At 40.3% G+C, this 15000-nt stretch overlaps 1 protein-coding gene across 4 annotated transcripts in view; it reads right to left on the reverse strand.

Annotated features, from left to right (window-relative positions):
• cpx (synaptic transmission protein complexin) overlaps positions 1–15000 on the reverse strand; it is an 874417-nt gene that overhangs the window by 515405 nt on the left and 344012 nt on the right. The window lies entirely within an intron of this gene.

Here is a 15000-nt window from a genome sequence, read left to right on the forward strand (position 1 = left end):
AAGAAATATTCCATATTCCCACCTAGTACATTGGTGGTAGGTACATTCTTAAATAACCTATGTTTAACCGTCCCCATATTCTTAAAAACCACATTAACACGTTTCAAAGTATCAGGAAGAATAACCAGGTTCTCATTGTAACGTTGAACGAGCACATTTTTCTTAGGTGTTGTTCTCGGTACTGTCCTATAAAATGTGTTCATTACTGCCAAAAAATATATTTTTCAACTATGAGCTTGTGATCCGTAAAGCTTTCAGAAAAATTGTGAGAAATATCGGAGTAATAGTTAATACACACACACAGACATTAATGGATTTCCTATGTGATGAATGCTTTATACCTCAGTCTAATACTTATATATACCTTCTGTGTCCTTGAATTGTTTGTAACGACTTGACAAAGCTCCTGAAGAGCGAAACGTTGCCACAATAAAAATGTCGCATTACTTGCACATGTGTCCTTTTTACTTAATAGTATTTAAAACGCCTATCCACTCCGTACAGAGGGTTGAGGAAGCTAGTCAAACAGAGGGTAAATGAAGCTAGCCAAACAGAAGGCAGATAAAGCTGGTCTCGCAGAAGGAAGGTTGGAAGGGGGAAAAGAAAACCAGCAAGAGCGGCTATAATTGTTGTGAGAGATGATCGAGGCTGCAGCACCATGTTGCAAGAGTCGCCATAATTGGCTGACAGAGGCAATAAAATGTTCGTGGGTCAAGAGTATCAGCCTGGGATAGTAAGGCCCATCTTGTGCCATATCAAAGCCATTAAAACTACAGAGGTTTAATAAAAGTGTTTGAGCTAGAATACAGTTATACCAGTAATCTAGACAGAAAAATTTGGATATGCAACTAACGCTCAAAGATTAATGAGAAATGTAGTTTCACTACGGATTGGACAATTGCAATAGTACTGAGAAAAACGGCTGAGAAAGCCGGATGACGGGTCAGGTGAGCATTCAGGAGACAGTTAAGGTCAGAAGAGTAGACGAAGACACATACAAGATCAGGCCAAAAGATAGGAGAGGTGAGAATTCAGCCAGGATCAGGAAAGGCAAAGACACGTCTAGGGCTAGAAGTAGTGAAGACAGCCAGAATTGGGCGAGATGAAGACACGGCTAAGGTCAGGAGATGTGAGGACATGGCCAAGGTCAGATGTGAAAATACCCTAGCTGTATCTTCACATCTGACCTTGGGTAGACTGTGGTCATAAAGGAATTCATGTACTCAGGAAGGCTGTGGATTTTAAACGATAATTAGCATCTATTATGGGGTCTTAATGTGCGCCAGGAAAACATTCCCCCAGACCATTGCACCACCAACACTTTCCAGCAGTAGTACGCGCCATGTCATCAAGCACATGCTACCTCCAGGTAGTTCCAGGAACATGACATTGAGTTCAGTGTACTCCAATGGCCTCCACAGTCAACAGATCCCAATCTAATAGAGCACCATTGGGATGGGGAAGAACGGGAGATTATCAACATGAATGTGCAGCCGACATATCTGAAGCAACTGCGTAATGCTGTCAGGTCAGCATGGAACAGAATCTCTAAGGAATGTTGAATCCATGCCACTAAGAATTAATGCTGTTCTGTTGGCAAGGGGGGCGCCGACCAGTACTAGAAGGAATGTACCTAATTAAGTAGCTACTGAGTGAGTGTCCATAAGGTGCATGCAGGCATTTGTCTCAGGAATGTCTATATAGTACATACAAGAATATATCACAGTAATATAGGACACTTCAACAAGATGCATTTGGGAATGCATCCCAGGAATATATTGTACATGTCTGTAAAGCGCATCCAGGAATATATCACAGCAAATACGTCCGTAAGGTGCCTACAGACACACGAGAAATGTGCAAGTTTTTTAAGTACGTACAGATATACATCAGTAAAATTTGTGTCGATAGTATAAATACTGATACATTTCACTGAAATATATGTCTACAGTATACAAAGAGAAATCACTAAAGCGTGTGATATACCGCATATCTCTAAGGCATATCACAAATTATGAAATTTATTAAAATACTTGGTTGATCATCATCTTTTGGTAGATGAAATAATATTCAAAGCCTTTTCCCATTACTTACACGAGTTAAAAAAAAAAACGCAGGATGTATATTGTAGCTAGCAACAGTTTACAATTTCTTTTTGATTATAATAATAATAATAATAATAATAATAATAATAATAATAATAATAATAACAGTTTACAACAAAATTTGTCTGTTAGTTTATTTTTTCCTTTAAAATACCATAAATGTACCTGTGATATTAATACACATACATGCATAATATATATATATATATATATATATATATATATATATATATATATAAATATATATATATATATAAATATATATCAGTAGAAGAAACGATGGAAGTAATACAATTACAAGGAACAACAGTAGTAGAAAAAATAGCACAGGTTATAGGCGTAACAGGAATATTAGCAGCAACAGAAGCAGGAACAATAGCTGTAATACAACAACAGTCGATGCAGTAACAGAGCACGCGGGAATGACAGTAGCATCGAAAATAAATGTAAGATAGGAACAACAGGGGTCAGTGTAGACAGAACAGTGGCTGGGATTGGTATTAGCAACGGTTGTAACAGCACTCACAATATTCTCATCATTGCCATGATAATGTTTATTGGAAGGATGCCAGGAATATTGAGTTTTACCCAAGTGAGTGAGAGTGTGTGTGTGTGTGTGTGTGTGTGTGTGTGTGTGTGTGTGTGTGTGTGTGTGTGTGTGTACTCCCCTAGTTGTGGTTACAGGGGTCGATTCATAGCTTCTGGCCCCGCCTCTTCAATGGTCGCTATTAGGTCACTTTTCCTGCTCCATGAGCTTTATCATACCTCTTCTTAAACGTATGAATGGATACTGCTTCCACTACATCACTTCCCAGACTTTTCCACTTCCTGACAACTCTGTGAGTGAAGAAATACCTCCTAACATCCCTCTGAATCATCCGAGTCTTCAACGTATAATTGTAACCCCTTGTTGTCGTGTCCCATCTCTGAAACATTCTGTCTCTGTCCACCTTGTCAATTCCTCTCAGTATTTTATGTCGTTATCATATCCCCCCTTTCTCTCCTGTCCTCCAGTGTCGTCACGTCGATTTCCCTTAAACTCTTCTCGTAGGACATGCCCCATAGCACCGGTAGTAGTCTTGTTGCAAACCTTTGCAGTGTGTGTGTTTCTGTATCTGTGTGTCTGTCTCTGTGTGTCTTTCTGTCTGTCTGTCTGTCTGTCGGGTCTGCCTCTCTCTCCGTCTCTCTCCAAAAGGAACTTGGTTCACACATGATTCGATTATATAAATTTATTGAATCACTAATACGAGTATTCTATGCTAGAGACAGTGCCGTGCCGCCAGTCTCAATTCTTAAATTTATGCACTGTGTTCAACAGACTTCTCATAGAGTCGCTACGTAAGACAAATACTTTTCTCATAGAACCCTAGGTAGAAGAGAAGCTGGCAGGCTCATGTACCTGATACCTACGAGTTGGGGTTCTCACCTGGGCTACCATTTGTTTACTGCAGGTACTTTACACTACCAGGGTTCAGATACAGCAGATTTGTTGAAATATTCGCAGCAAGTACGCCAGCATGCGCTAGCCACTTCACCCAAGCCAGCATGCGCTAGACACCTCAAGCACCCCAGCATGCGCTATCCACCTCACCCAAGCCAGCATGCGCTAGACATCTCAAGCACCCCAGCATGCACTTCCACCTCACCCAAGCCAGCATGCGCTAGACACCTCAAGCACCCCAGCATGCACTTCCACCTCACCCAAGCCAGCATGCGCTAGACATCTCAAGCACCCCAGCATGCGCTAGACACCTCAAGCACCCCAGCATGCACTAGCCACCTCACTCAAGCCAGCATGCACTAGCCACCTCAAGCACCCCAGCATGCACTAGCCACCTCACTCAAGCCAGCATGCACTAGCCACCTCACTCAAGCCAGCATGCACTAGCCACCTCAAGCACCCCAGCATGCGCTAGACATCTCAAGCATCCCAGCATGCACTAGCCACCTCACCCAAACCAGCATGCACTAGCCACCTCAAGCACCCCAGCATGCACTAGCCACCTCACTCAAGCCAGCATGCACTAGTCACCTCACTCAAGCCAGCATGCACTAGCCACCTCAAGCACCCCAGCATGCACTAGCCACCTCACTCAAGCCAGCATGCACTAGCCACCTTAAACACCCCAGCATGCACTAGCCACCTCACTCAAGCCAGCATGCACTAGCCACCTCTCTCAAGCCAGCATGCACTAGCCACCTCAAGCACCCCAGCATGCACTAGCCACCTCGCTCAAGCCAGCATGCACTAGCCACCTCACTGAAGCCAGCATGCACTAGCCACCTCACTCAAGCCAGCATGCACTAGCCACCTCAAGCACCCCAGCGTGCACTAGCCACCTCACTCAAGCCAGCATGCGCTAGACACCTCACTCAAGCCAGCATGCACTAGCCACCTCAAGCACCCCAGCATGCACTAGCCACCTCACTCAAGCCAGCATGCACTAGTCACCTCACTCAAGCCAGCATGCACTAGCCACCTTAAACAACCCAGCATGCATTAGCCGCCTCACTCAAGCCAGCATGCACTAGCCACCTCAAGCACCCCAGCATGCACTAGCCACCTCGCTCAAGCCAGCATGCACTAGCCACCTCACTCAAGCCAGCATGCACTAGCCACCTCACTCAAGCCAGCATGCACTAGCCACCTCAAGCACCCCAGCATGCACTAGCCATCTCACTCAAGCCAGCATGCACTAGCCACCTCGCTCAAGCCAGCATGCACTAGCCACCTCACTCAAGCCAGCATGCACTAGCCACCTTACTCTTGCCAGCATGCACTAGCCACCTCACTCAAGCCAGCATGCACTAGCCACCTCACTCAAGCCAGCATGCACTAGCCACCTCAAGCACCCCAGCATGCACTAGCCACCTCACTCAAGCCAGCATGCACTAGCCACCTCACTCAAGCCAGCATGCACTAGCCACCTTAAGCACCCCAGCATGCATTAGCCGCCTCACTCAAGCCAGCATGCACTAGCCACCTCACTCAAACCAGCATGCACTAGCCACCTCAAGCACCCCAGCATGCACTAGCCACCTCGCTCAAGCCAGCATGCACTAGCCACCTCACTCAAGCCAGCATGCACTAGCCACCTCACTGATGCCAGCATGCACTAGCCACCTCAAGCACCCCAGCATGCACTAGCCACCTCACTCAAGCCAGCATGCACTAGCCACCTCACTCAAGCCAGCATGCACTAGCCACCTCACTCAAGCCAGCATGCACTAGCCACCTCAAGCACCCCAGCGTGCACTAGCCACCTCACTCAAGCCAGCATGCACTAGCCACCTCACTCAAGCCAGCATGCACTAGCCACCTCACTCAAGCCAGCATGCACTAGCCACCTCACTCAAGCCAGCATGCACTAGCCACCTCACTCAAGCCAGCATGCACTAGCCACCTCAAGCACCCCAGCATGCACTAGCCACCTCACTCAAGCCAGCATGCACTAGCCACCTCACTGAAGCCAGCATGCACTAGCCACCTCAAGCACCCCAGCGTGCACTAGCCACCTCACTCAAGCCAGCATGCACTAGCCACCTCACTCAAGCCAGCATGCACTAGCCACCTCAAGCACCCCAGCATGCACTAGCCACCTCACTCAAGCCAGCATGCACTAGCCACCTCACTGAAGCCAGCATGCACTAGCCACCTCAAGCACCCCAGCATGCACTAGCCACCTCACTCAAGCCAGCATGCACTAGCCACCTCACTCAAGCCAGCATGCACTAGCCACCTCACTCAAGCCAGCATGCACTAGCCACCTCAAGCACCCCAGCATGCACTAGCCACCTCACTCAAGCCAGCATGCACTAGCCACCTCACTGAAGCCAGCATGCACTAGCCACCTCAAGCACCCCAGCGTGCACTAGCCACCTCACTCAAGCCAGCATGCGTTAGCCATCTTCCACCATCCAAAGTTTGACAAAAAATACCCCAACTTTGTTGTAAAAGTGAGGCCTAATATGCCATGAACTTTAATTTTTTTCTATCTGGGGGTAATTTTTGTTAATATTTTTACAAAAGCTGCCGCGGGCCTTTGTTAGGATTTTTTAATAAACTCCCAAATTACATGGAAGTTTTGGCCAAAATGGCAAGTTAATGTCAAGAATGTCAGGGCGCTCCTTCATTATATATAAATTTCCTAAGATATCTTCTTGACAACACCATAAAAGTACTACGAGGTAAGATATCTTTTGACTGATTCCCTTAAAATACAATGATCTAAGATAACCTTTAACGTTGGTCCCTTAAAATACAACAATAAGACAACTTCTAAATATAATTCCTTATCATACAGTGAGCTAAGATAGCCATTGACTTCGGTCCCTGAAAATACAATGAGCTAAGACAACATTTGACTACAGCCCCTTAAAATACAATGAGCTAAGACAACATTTGACTACAGCCCCTTAAAATACAATAAAGTAAAATACGCTGACTACAGATGTCTAAATTAACATACACTAAAAGGCGTCTCGAAAACAGCTGTCTCAAGTGATATATAAAAAAAAATTAGCAAAATAATATTTTCAAAATCACTACCTTTTATTCTGCCAGTTTAAACTAAAACATAATAGAAGGAAATAATGTGATATCAAAAATATATAAAAGTCTCTCCGCAATGTTATATTTCTTTAGGTTAGGTTAGTAAAAGTGTTTCCTGACACGGGTGTTAGTCATATGATGACCCACAGTTCGAGTTTTTGGTTATCTGACCGAGGCCTTCCGCTGGCTTATCAGACCACCCATTTAAAAATTAAGGTTATAGCTATAACCATGGTATATTAATTTCAAATTTATTAATGTCATGTCACATTTATGTAATATATTTAATATATATAATATATTTAATATATGTAATATATATTTATGTCGTATATTTATTTCTGATATATCTGTCATATATATGTTTATTTGTAAAGTAGTAATAAATACCATTATATATGCATTAAATATACTCAGAGTTTAACCCTTGTTTAACGATGGTGGAAAAGCCGCATGCAGCTTGAATGGCCCTCGTGTAGTCGATAGGTTTCAAACCCAATTTAAGAAGCATTTGTTCATTAAGAATGCACCTGTATACACGGGCATACATTATTAGAGTTAGAAGCAATGCCGGGAGTGATGAATCGACCCCCGCAAATGCAACTAGGAAAGTACAACTACGTAAGTACATGTGCGCACTCATTGGCAATGTCCTCACTGGCTGATAACAGGAATAAGGGAGATGATAGCGATATATATAAATATATAAACTGTCCATATATATATATATATACATATATGTCGTGCCGAATAGGTAAAACTGATTAGTTAGCAAGAGCCCATTTAAAATTAAGTCCTTTCTAAAATTTTCTTCTGTACATTTAAAGATATATATTTTTCATTTATGCTAATATAAAAATTAATGATTTTGTACCAAAAGAATCTTAGGTAACTTGCCTAACCTTATTATGACATCGCAGTTTAATTTAGTCTAATCGAACGAAATATATTTTATGTAAGTTTACAATAATTTAATAATAAACAAAATGACATTTTTTTCGTTATTCCGAATGATTTTTTGCGAAATTATTGTATACACAAATTTTCGCTTGCCCTATTCGGCAAGAAGTGCGTTGATATTTAAGCCCAAATCGCAAGTTTTACTTATTCAGCACGACATATGTAATCATAAACTGGGTAAAATTTCCAGGTGTAATCAATAGACATTTATGTTACATGTAATTCTTAGACAATGGTCTTTTTCACTCGTCTAGCCAAACATTTTCAGAAAACTATAAGAAATTCGATGGTGGGAGAAGAAAATTTCTTGATACATATAAAAAGAAGCGAACTCAACACTTTCTCTGAAGTTCTTTGACTTGGTTCTTCCGAGTTATGGATTCTCAATTCAGTTTACCAGAGACGACTTCCGTAAAGAAAACAGGAGAAAACGAGAAATGAGGGTTACCGCATTACAGAAGCAATAAACACTTTCACGAAAATCAATTCCTATGCCCGAATGTACTCGGGCCAGGAAACACGATTTCATCAGATACATTGTTTTCAGGCAACTCGAGCGTATATTATAAATGGATAAACTCGATTAGTCCTCCAACTTCTTGTTTACGCATTACAGGCTACACTTTCGCGAGATAATTAATACTGAAAAGGAATGTGGCATTAGATAATTCTCTCGTCCCACTTTGCCCTGACCTGTACTGTAGAAATTAACCCCTCTGATCAGAGGCGCCTGGGGATCAGGCTAAGATGAATATTGTGAAAAAAAATTCTAACATTTTTTGCTATGTTTAATCAGTTTTCTAAGATAGTTTTAAGTTAGAAAATGAAAAAAAACTTGCCTTCAACTTTCGTACACACACACACACACACACACACACACATACACAACATATCTCCTGAGGCGCACATCAACCAAATAACTGCTGCAGCATACGGGCGCCTGGCAAACCTATGAACAGCATTCCGATATCTTAATAAGGAATCGTTCAGGACCCTGTACACTATGTACGTTAGGCCCATATTAGAGTATGCAGCACCAGTTTGGAACCCACACCTCTCCAACCATGTAAGGAAACTAAAGAAAGTGCAAAGGTTTGAAACAAGACTAGTCCCGGAGCTAAGGGGTATGTCCTACGAGGAGAGGTTAAGGGAAATCGACCTGGCGACACTGGAAGACAGGAGAAATTGGAGGGATATGATAAGAGACATATAAAATACTGAGAGGAATCGACAAGGTGGAAAGAGATAGGATGTTCCAGAGAAGGAACACAACAACAAGGGATCACAGTTGGAAGTTGAAGACTCAGAATCAGAGGGATGTTAGGAAGTATTTCTTCAGTCACAGAGTTGTCAGGAAGGGGAATAGTCTGGGAAATGATGTAGAGGTATGATAAAGCTCATGGAGCGGGAAGAGTGACCTAGTAGCGGCCAGTGAAGAGGAGGGGCCAGGAGCTGTGACTCGACTCCTGCAACCACAACTAGGCGAGTACACACTGAAAGAAACTGCTATGCCCACTGATGAAATTCTAGCACAATGAAAATAGAATTCAATCTTTGTCTCCTGCCACCTCCCCCTTCTTGTTCAGATTTGTTCGGTTTCTTTCCGTCCATTTACATCTTTAAATTGGCACCCGTGTCACTTAAGATTAAAAGATATGTGAAGCAACTGTGTGAATTATATAAATGTGAGAAGCGATGGAGGGTGGGTGAGTTGGGGTCGGTCGGTCGCGCTCTCTCTCTCTCTCTCTCTCTCTCTCTCTCTCTCTCTCTCTCTCTCTCTCTCTCTCTCTCTTTGTTCCTTCCTCGATGTCAACACAGGCTGCCAGGACTCCACTTGCCTTTGCTTCAAGTTTCTCCCTGAGCCGTACCGCGCTAGTTCTCCGTGGTTTGACTATAATGGGGAGCTTTGTGTTAGTAACAACAATGACGGAGCTCAAGGAGCTCATCTGGGTCTGTTACAACACACACACACACACACACACACACACACACACACACACCCACCCACCCACACACACACATACAATCCCAGGTGAATAGCAAAGTTTTATTAAGGGTAGGTGATATGTCAACCAAGTGTTTAAGTTAAAGTCTTCGTTGCATTTATTAATAAAAGGCATATTTTTGTGTGGATAAGGGAACAATGTGGCAGATGTTCCAAGTGCATGAAATAGGTGATATGCTACTTAAAGCAGTTAAAAGTTTTTATAAGGATAGTAAGGCTCAAGTTACGCTAGGCAGATGACAGGTTTTCTAGTAAATATTACACAAGGATGTATTATGTTACCATGGTTATGCATAGTTATAGATGGGGTTGTAAAAGAAGTGAATTAAAAGATAGAGTATCGAATAAAAAGTGGGAATTGTCACAGTTACTTTTTGCTGATGACACTGTGCTTGTGGTAAATTCTGAAGAGAAGTTGCAGAGGTTGGTAAACGAATTTGGGAGGGTGTGCAAAACGAGGAAATTGAAAGTAAACAGAGGAAAGAGCAAGGTGATGAGAGTAAGAACAAATTTATGTAATGAAATATTGGATTCAGATTGGGAGGGAGTAAAGAGAAAGTGAATGTGTTCAGATATTTGAAAGTGAGCTTGTCGGCAAACAGGTATATGAAAGATGAGTTGAGCTAAAGAACTGGTAATATAAAATATGTGAATGGCACACTGAGGCATCGGTGGAGAAAAAATGTTTTCTATAGAGGCAAATGAGGAAATGTGACTCCAATACTCTTATATGAATGTTAAGAAATGTGAAGAATGGGGCTTTATACGTTGGAGGTTGGAGACAGTGGAGAAGTCGTGTATGAGGGCAACGTGTGGTGTGAATATTATGCAAAGAATTCACACTGTGGAGCTTATGACAAGGTGCAAAGGAGACTGAGAAGGGGTTATTGAGGTGGTTAGGACATTTAGAGTGGATGGACCAAAATAGGGTGGTTGAGAGTTTATATATTTGTAACAGAGGGAAGGAGGGGCCCAAGTTGTCCTAGGAAAAGTTAGAGGGAGGAGGTAAAGGAGATTTCGTGTGTGAGGGGGCTTTGACGTTATACAGGAGTGTACGAGCGTGTTAGATGGGAGTGGAGACAAATGATTATGAACTGTGAGCTAAGTAACATTCATGAAAAGATTCAGGGAAACCGGTTAGTCGGACTTGTGTCCTAAAGGAGAGAAATACAGTGCCTTCACTCTGAAAGAGGGGTGACAATATTGGAATTACGAGGGGTATCTGAGCCTAATCCAGCTAAATATCTTTTAGATTAGTTTACAATAATTTTAATAAACAAACACAATGAAATATATTTTTTACCAATTCGGCACACACACACAAATATATATATATATATATATATATATATATATATATATATATATATATATATATATATATATATATATATATATATATATATATATATATATATATATATATATATATATATATATGTCGTGCCGAATATGTAAAACTGGTCAATTAGCAAGAACTCATTTAAATTTAAGTCCTTTCTAAAATTTTCTCTTGTACATTTAAAGATATATTTTTTTTTATTAATGTTAATGTAAAAATTTTTAATTTTGCACCAAAAGAATCTTAGAAAACTTACCTAACCTTACTATAACAAGTGCAATTTATTTTAGCTTAACCCAACTAAATATATTTTAGATTTGTTTACAAAAATTTAATACTAAACAAACACAATGAAATATATTTTTTTCGTTAGGTTCAGAATAAATTTTTAACTAAATTATTGCACACACAAATTTTCACTTGTCTTACATGGCAAGATGAACGTTGCTATTTAAGCCAAGATCGCAAGTTCTGCCTATTCGGCACGACATATATATATATATATATATATATATATATATATATATATATATAATAATATATATATATATATATATATATATATATATATATATATATATATATATATATATATATATATATATCATCTTACCATATAGGACAAGTGAAAATTTGTGTATGCAATAATTTCGCCAAAATCATTCTGAACCTAACGAAAAAATATATTTCTCTGTGTTTGTTTAGTAGTATTAAATTACTGTAAACAAATGTACAATATATTTAGTTGGGTTAGGCTAAAATAAATTGCTCTTGTTACAATAAGGTTAGGTAAGTTTTCTAAGATTCTTTTGGTGCAAATTTAAATTTTTTTACGTAAACATTAATGAAAAAAATGTATCTTTAAACGTATAAAAGAAAATTTCAGAATGGACTTAATTTTAAATGAGTTCATCCTAATTGACCAGTTTTACATATTCGGCACGACATCATATATATATCTCTCTCTAGGTAGTAGGTTGGTAGACAGCAACCACCCAGGGAGGTACTACCGTCCTGCCAAGTGAGTGTAAAACGAAAGCCTGTAATTGTTTTACATGATGGTAGGATTGCTGGTGTCTTTTTTCTGTCTCATAAACATGCAAGATTTCAGGTATGTCTTGCTACTTCTACTTACACTTAGGTCACACTACACATACATGTACAAGCATATATACACACACCCCTCTGGGTTTTCTTCTAGTTTCTTTCTAGTTCTTGTTTATTTCCTCTTATCTTCATGGGGAAGTGGAACAGAATTCTTCCTCCGTAAGCCATGCGTGTTGTAAGAGGCGACTAAAATGCCGGGAGCAAGGGGCTAGTAACCCCTTCTCCTGTATATATTACTAAATTTGAAAGGAGAAACTTTCGTTTTTCCTTATGGGCCACCCTGCCTCAGTGGGATACGACCGGTGTGTTGAAAGAAGAATATATATATATATATATATATATATATATATATATATATATATATATATATATATATATATATATATATATATATATATATATATATATATATATGTCGTGCCGAATAGGCAGAACTTGCGATCTTGGCTTAAATAGCAACGCTTGTCTTGCCATATAGGACAAGTGAAAATTTGTGTATGCAATAATTTCGCCAAAATCGTTCTGAACCTAACGAAAAAAATATATTTCACTGTGTTTGTTTAGTATTAAATTATTGTAAACAAATCTAAAATATATTTAGTTGGGTTAGGCTAAAATAAATTGTTCTTGTTATGATAAGGTTAGGTAAGTTTTCTAAGTTCCTTTTGGTGCAAAATTATTAATTTTTACATCAACATTAATGAAAAAAATATATCTTTAAACGTATAGGAGAAAATTTTAGAAAGGACTTAATTTTAAATGAGTTCTTGCTAATTGACCAGTTTTACATATTCGGCACGACATATATATATATATATATATATATATATATATATATATATATATATATATGTAAAGGTACATAACACATGTTAAAAATCCTAAAAACTTTAATGATATTGAATAATATATAATTTATGAGTATTTTTAACATGTTGGATACCATGGAAAAGTGTTAAGACGAAGCCGGAACAAAATATCTGTGCATGGAACACAAGGTCAAACACAGAAGACACACAGAAAATGATAATATACACTTTTCTGAAACTAGAAACACAGGGCTAATGTAAAATAATTGTGATCATTCTTCTTCCCAGATGCTAGAGAAAGTCAGAATTTGGTCATCAGGCTCAAGGACTATTATTGACTGAAACACAGCGGACAGGGGAGTGGGGAATATGATGGAGTAGGGAGGGGAAGAGAAGAGTAGGATAATAAGGGAAAAAGAAGGTGAGACAGGAAAGCCATGAATAGGGAGAAGGAAAGAAAAAAGTTAGGATAGTAAGAGGAAGTTAAGGAAGGGGAAGAGAGGAAAGGATGGGTAGGGGGTTTGGGGAGTGAGTGGTGGCAAGAGAAGGATGGGCTCCTGTGTTCCGCCCGAACAAAGCCATGACTTTGAACTTTGTTTACGTTGCGTGTGGGTGTTTTCCAGCGAGGCTGCCTGTGTGTTGACGCCAGACCTGGCGGAGAAGAACAAGGACGAAGAGGAAAACAGGATGAGAGAGAGAGAGAGAGAGAGAGAGAGAGAGAGAGAGAGAGAGAGAGAGAGAGAGAGAGAGAGAGAGAGAGAGAGAGAGAGAGAGAGAGAGAGAGAGACAGAGACAGAGACAGAGACAGAGACAGAGACAGAGAGAGAGAGAGAGAGAGACAGAGTGGAGAGAAAATGAAAGAAAAAGAAAGAAAAAGAGAAAGATAGCGAAAGAGAGAGGGAGATGGGAAAATCGCAGATATGAATTTCTGTCTATTAGCCGGAAAATACTTTCTGTCCACTTTGTACGCCGTGCCAGAGTAATCAAGAGCTTCTAATAATGTTGGTAGAATTACCAACAATATGTAAAGTAAAAGGTCACAAGTGCAACTAATGCGACATTTTGACTGTGGCAACGTTTCGGCTTGACAAAGCTCCTGGAGAGCGAAACGTTGCCACAGTAAAAATGTCACATTAGTTACACTTGTGTCCTTTTTACTTTACAATCAAGAGCTGCGTTATAAATATTCAAACTAAATATTTTCACTACACTGACTTTCTTTGAGATCAAATGTCTCATATATAACTGGAAGCGAAGAAACGATGACCCTAACAATCTTCGACTTGAACATTAAAATGGTATAAAATACCGACAGATTGTTAGGTAAGACACATATGCAACAGTTAGGTATCTTTATTTCGAAACGTTTCGCCTACACAGTAGGCTTCTTCAGTCGAGTACAGAAAAGTTGATAGAAGCAGAAGATACTTGAAGACGATGTAATCAGTCCATCACCCTTAAAGTTTTGAGGTGGTCAGTCCCTCAGTCTGGAGAAGAGCATTGTTCCGTTGTCTGAAACAATATGAAGTTGAAGTGACAGGATGGAGCCTTTATATAGTGCCAGGTGAGACGTAGGTTGCTTTGGGAGGGCAGGTCCTTCTCAAACTTTTCTGTACTCGACTGAAGAAGCCTACTGTGTAGGCGAAACGTTTCGAAATAAAGATACCTAACTGTTGCATATGTGTCTTACCTAACAATCTGTCGGTATTTTATACCATTTTAATGTTCATTCTGTCAGACACTGCAACACAAGGGTATCTTGGTACAGACCATAAACTTCGACCTCTACTAGTGAGAACGGCTGGGTTTGAGAAGGACCTGCCCTCCCAAAGCAACCTACGTCTCACCTGGCACGATATAAAGGCTCCATCCTGTCACTTCAACTTCATATTGTTTCAGACAACGGAACAATGCTCTTCTCCAGACTGAGGGACTGACCACCTCAAAACTTTAAGGGTGATGGACTGATTACATCGTCTTCAAGTATCTTCTGCTTCTATCAACTTTTCTGTACTCGACTGAAGAAGCCTACTGTGTAGGCGAAACGTTTCGAAATAAAGATACCTAACTGTTGCATATGTGTCTTACCTAACAATCTTCGACTTGCAAGACTTTAAGAG

The sequence above is a fragment of the Cherax quadricarinatus genome, chromosome 21 (assembly GCF_038502225.1).
Source record: "Cherax quadricarinatus isolate ZL_2023a chromosome 21, ASM3850222v1, whole genome shotgun sequence".
NCBI classification, from domain to species: Eukaryota; Metazoa; Arthropoda; class Malacostraca; order Decapoda; family Parastacidae; genus Cherax; species Cherax quadricarinatus.